Source organism: Mauremys reevesii, linkage group 5 (assembly GCF_016161935.1).
Source record: "Mauremys reevesii isolate NIE-2019 linkage group 5, ASM1616193v1, whole genome shotgun sequence".
NCBI lineage: Eukaryota > Metazoa > Chordata > Testudines > Geoemydidae > Mauremys > Mauremys reevesii.
Window position 1 is genome coordinate 29,423,105 of NC_052627.1, and position 6,000 is coordinate 29,429,104.

The following is a 6,000-nucleotide window of genomic DNA, read 5'->3' on the forward strand; positions in this document are numbered from 1 at the left end:
TGATCTTAACAAACCTACCTCAAAAGATGCAGCAGCCTTCAGATACCCAACTGATATTCTACCCCACACTTCAAACAAGAAGATTTTCAATTGTATGTGTTAAATTAGCACAATCAGTTTCTTTTATTCCAGCAAGAATATGCAGACATGCTTTAGCGTCAAAAACATTTGTAAAATACTTAAAATTGAATCAAAAGTATACCTCTAATAAATATTAGAGAGCAATTATTTAAAATTCCTAGCTAAGGGGAAGATTTTTTTAAAAATCTAAATGCTATCCTAACTTAAAATTCAATTATACGCTAAAATTGAGATTTACATTGCATAGGAACAATATTTCCTCACACTAGCGCAAAAACTAAAATGCTTTAGCCTCAAAGGAAGAAGAGATATGGGAGGAACTTAGCTAAGGTATTTAAGAGAAGGGTATAATGTGAATTTATGAGGATGACATACCACATTAAATTTCCAGTTTCTCGCTTTTGTCATAAACACAGGCTCTGATTCACCGCCACTTTGTATACTGTGTAGTCATTTACACTTGGGCCAATGCTATTAAATCAGAATGGTAGCATTTTGCAGCCACTTTGCACTTAGTTTTTACAATTTTAGGGCCCCTCATGCTAAAGGTACAAAAAGATTATTCAGCTGTACTCTACTTTGTTATTTTTATGGTGGATACTGAAGGGTTTTGGGTTTTGTTTTTTAAAAAAATCCACATTGTAAACTCAGGTCTGTCTTCCCTTGAAGACCCTGTGGCAACTGGAGATCTATGAAATGATCACATTGCAAGAGACAGGAGACTGACAGCTGAGCAATGGAGACCTTATTTTCAGATGCTTATGACTGCCACACTTTGACCATTTAGACTACAATTTTCAATGCCACATGCCAACCTCGGGTTAAATTTTTCTGGAAAGCTTCAGCTGAAACAATTGAGCTATTTCTCAGAATGAGGTAAGGGTAACGCTTGTTTTGCCCAAGTCAAAAAATTGTTTTAACTATTTCACTGATAAGCTCTAGTGCCTCCATGCTTTGGAACAGAGACTCGAAACATGGTATTGGGATCACCCGGGTATCAGGGATGTGCCTTTTTTATTCCCTGTGAAAATTCACCTAAACTGGCCTAGTTATAAGCCTCAAAAGGACTTGGAAGGGATCGCACTTTGAGAAAGAGAATTATTATGAGCAGAAACTGAGCATGGGAAAACTACAACCCCAGATTATAGTCTTTCAAAAAGTTATTAGCATATGAAAAAAAAAGAGGTTTATAATTGAAATTATTTCTCAGCCCTAACTATGGGACACATTAGCAAGTACCCAAAAACCTGCAGTACTAGAATAAGTACTAGTACTTCATAGCCATTCTAGCCTATTAGACAATTAAGTAATTAGAGTCAAAAAAGAAAATCCCGCATTAAGTATCTGATAGACTAGGAGTGCCCTTTCAAAACATAGTAGGTCATTTTTAAAGCAGACTATCGTCATGCCCATCTGAATTATCTTTTAACACCAGAAGTAATTGCATTGCATGACGGGATTCTTTTTTTTATTTTTACTTTGTTTTGTTCTCAAAAATCAACATATATGGCCTGATCCTGCAACATTCCATTGGAGCAAAGACGGGTGAGAGACATGAAGACTGAGCAAATATACATCTTTTTCACTGGAGATCAAAAGCCTTCTGTGCTGTATTTCCATCACAAAACAAACGGTTGTGCTATGTAAACCACTAACACTAACAGCCATTCATACATGGACATAAAACTCACTACTTGTAATCAGAGGTGTGTTAAGATGGTTTTAAATGTTCACTGAAGTAGAGCGGTAATTTTGTGAATGCTGATAAAGCATGATGCCTGATATCAGCTATTTTAACACAGGCTTCAGTAGTGACTTCATAAACTTGACAATCCAGTGGTCACAAAAGTCTAAATTCACAAGAGGCAGGTAGGCACATGAGTTCAACATGTGGGTATCGCTGGATGGGGTAGTCTGAGATGGGTGTCTCAGTCTCTCCTGTTGAAGCTGTTCCACTTTTTATTAAATGCTTCATCACTCATTGGGCCAGAAAGAGTGCCAGATTGACTCTATAGATCAGTAGCTAGGGACTCCTCTAGAAGAGGAGAGACCCAGGTTCACGTTCTGTTGGAAAAGGAAGAATTTGAATCCTGGTCTCACACTTCCTGCATGAGTGCTCTCACCACTGCACTATTGCATCAAAGAACAGAAACTCTTCCTCCTTGCTTTAGCTTTTTGCAAGAGGGTTCCTGGCCGTGAATCCCAAGTGGAGAGAGGTGCTTATCTCTGCCCAAGTTAGGGGCCTAACTACCTTTGAGGGGTGGGACCTAAACTCCACTCCTTTCCTTGGCATTTCCAGCTGGCTACCATAAGCAGCTTCCCACTTTACAGAAGCTGGCATACTAATTCCTCTTTTAGGTGGCTAACTTACCCCATGCATTGTATAGGAAGCATGGGTGCCTAATTCAGGATGGTGAATTCCACTGGGTAGCTAGGTGCAAAAAGGTTAGGCATCACTCAAGCCTACCTTGTGTATCCAGCCCAAATATCCATGGCCCCTTGTGACATATCAGGGTACAATCCAGACTAACGAGTAGCTGTGTCACCCCTGGCTCTGTAACTTGGAGTGCCCTTTACAACGCTTTGCTGCTGTAGCTGCCAACCTGAACTGCTCACAAATCGACGCCTGCATGTAAATTATTTCCAACTTTGTGTGCGCAGCAGCCAGCGAGCTACACCTTGGCTCTTACAAGCCTTGAAGACTACCAAAGGGTGACTCCACCACACTCCCAGACCCAGATTTTTCCCACAAATATATGTCCTGTACTGCCCAGCCTTCTCCCAGACAGTAAGAATATATTAAATCAGTTATTTCTTTAAGGAATAATATGCACACAACTCCAAATGGAGTTAGACAACTTGAACACACTGGATTAGATAAAACAATAAAACTACTTTAAAAATCTCTCTTTGTAGCTAATAAGTGATTATTAATAGTGAGGCATAAGAGTCAGAAATGGTTACGACAAAAATACAAGGTAAAATGCTTAGTGGTGCCTAACTTAAACTAGATTCAAAGCAAAATTTCCTCACCGCATGCTTTCAGCAGCCTTCCTGGCCAAACTCTTTAGGTCAGGACCCCTCCCCCAGAGTCCAACAGTTTCTTCCTTTCTCTCTTTGTGTGCAGTAAATGCAATGGGGAGAGAGAGAGGGTGCCTTGGAGTGTTTCTCCCTCCTTTTATAGCTTCAGTCCCCTTTTGAAAAACATTTCCAACTGAGACCCAAGAGACAAAGGGCACGTCTTCACTGGCAACGTTAAAGCGCTGCTGCTGCAGCGCTTTAACGTGGCTTGTGTAGTCGCGGCATAGCGCTGGGAGAGAGCTCGCTCAGTGCTCTAAAAAAAAAACCCACCTCCATGAGGGGAATAGCTCCCAGTGCTGGTGCACTGTCTACACTGGCACACTACAGCACTGAAACTTGTAGTGCTCAGGGGGGTGTTTATTCACACCCGAGCGAGAACGTTGCAGCGCTGTAAAGTGCCAGTGTAGACAAGCCCAAAGAGTCTATGTGAAAGGACATTCCCTGCTGGGTTTTTTTCCACCTGTTTGAATTTCCTTTTTCTTCCCTTCCTGCTTGATGACTCTGTTTACTGCTTAAATGCAAATTAAGCAGAGCACACATTCCTTCCCTTGATAAGGACAAACCTGACTTCTGCCTGGGCAAGACTGCAGGATTTGGAACATGTATTAATAACATCATAGAGGGGAATCTTATAACTTCACATACAACATTGACATACATATTTTACCAGGACAATACTGCCCAGAAAAGTATAAGATTTCAAATGATACCTTAAAAGGCATGCTCTGTACAAAGATTATTACAATAGTATGTAGGGTGTGAATACAGGGGTCTATTCCATCACACTCCTATATTTCTCCTGCTGTGAGAAAGAGAAGAAAGTAAAATGGGGTATGTCAGCATATTTGTTCTCAGGAACCAGAAAGGGGGAAAAGATAACCATAGTCAGCAATATTTACCAGCTGGCAGAGAGAGACATAGCCACCAGTTGCAAAAAGGCCACTTTAGCTCTCTGCCAAATGTAGAAGGCCAGGCTCCCTTCCCCCAAAAAGGTATGTTCGGAAAAATGTTTCTTTAAGCAGGAAACACCAGAAGGAGGTGGTCACTAGCCGGGGTTGGGGGGGGATGGTGTGTTTCTGTGTGTTGTCACTATGACTCATCATAAGAAAAGCCACAAACGCATTAGAAGGGGGAAAGAATAAGGGTCACAGCCAATGGAAAATGAATTCAGCTATTATACTGATGAGTGCAGTATAAAAGCTGATTCTGTAGACAAACAGATACATTCTCCACCACAGCCTAGAGTGAACTGTTTCATCAGGGATGTATGGCTCAGGGATGGGTGATTTGAGGAGCAACAATTGCTTTATTTGGCATGGTACTCTCTCAAGCCGTTGTCAATAAGGAGTTAATTCTGCTCTGAGTGGCACAAACTCCCACCCAGAGAAAGAGTATAAAATTAGCATGATTAATGGCAGTATAGTTCTTTTGGGAACCCTGCTTCTCAGAAAGAAGTGAGTAATGAAAAGCACTGTAGCAGAGAATCCCTCTCATGGGGTTGAAGCTTTCATTTCCCCATGATCCTTAGAGGTATCAAACCCTGCCTTCTCCATGATTTCCATGAAACTCTGTCCCCTAGTTGAAGCATGCACTGAGAACTCCAAGAGTAAAATCTCTGCCTTAGGTTTGACCTTAGGCCTGTATCTGGCCATGGAAATTTAAAGCCATCTCAATATCCATTCCTACTACAGTGTGTTTGTCTTTTAAGTTTCATCTCATTTTGGTAGGATTCTTTCCCCCCCCCCACACACACACACTTTTTCTAACCCATTAAATCGTTTCAACTTGATACTGTATTTTATTACACCACATTCAATTTCTAAATGCTTTATAATAGATAGTCCAAGCAAGCCAAAAATACTGCTTTATCAGATTGCCACCATGTCATTGAGAGCTGTTTTATCTAGCATATTACATTAAACCTGACATAAATATGAACAGCAGATCACTTCATAAATTCAGTCAGAATAAATATTTTCTAAAGTCATTTAGTATTTTCTCTGATGCATGATGCCAAAACTGATTCATGTAAAAGTAGCAAAATGTGCAAAGCAGTATTCAACTGGTGAAGTAAATTTACCATTAGGGTTCCAAATGAAACATACTTTTTAAAAACACTGTATAATAGAAAGCCAGCTCTTTGACATGGTATATTATAGTAAGTAAGAGAGCTTGGCTAAGCTCCCAGACAAAGAACAAACTATTGGATGCTATTGAATTTTCCCTCAAATGAGTGCTCTCCCAAATTGTCACTTAATGTTTTAACCTTTTCAAAGTACCTTTAAAAGAGCTGGGCAAGGGAGGGGGGAATTACAGCACCCCCCATCTTCTCACTTCAGTGTCATCAGTTTTAAAAATAATCTACATAGCTTGGTCCAAATTCTGCTCCCCTCAGTCAAACAAGTAGTCCCATAGAACTCAACAGAATACTCACATTAAGGCAAGCAGAATTCAATCTGTTACACTGTTGATATCAATAAGATGAACAAGATATGTCCTTTTGACCCAGATCCACAAAGAGACAGAAGCATTGTGATGCTGAGCAGTTGCAGCGCCTAACTTTTTAAGTGCTAAGAAAATCACAGGAACAACGCTGGAATCCCCAAAGCCTGAGTTAGCACAGAGGCTGCTATACAATGCATGGGAGAGACCGGCCCCTCAATCCACAAAGCCAGCATGACAGGTGAGAAGCCACTAAAGGTAGCCAATGAGAGTCACCAACCAAAGGGGTGTGTGCTAAGCCCTGCCCCACTCACAGAGATAGAGGCCTAAGCCTGAGCTGCAGAGAAGCACTTATCTCTGCTTGCAATCCACAAACTGGGGGAAGATAGACATTCA

At 40.9% G+C, this 6,000-nt stretch overlaps 1 long non-coding RNA gene across 1 annotated transcript in view; it reads right to left on the reverse strand.

Moving 5' to 3' along the window:
• Positions 1-5,678, reverse strand: part of LOC120407020 — an 86,609-nt gene extending 80,931 nt beyond the window's left edge. The window contains exon 1 of the long non-coding RNA XR_005599750.1: positions 5,597-5,678. This is a non-coding gene — a long non-coding RNA (uncharacterized LOC120407020). The remainder of the gene's footprint in view (positions 1-5,596) is intronic.
• Positions 5,679-6,000: the final 322 nt, after the last annotated feature.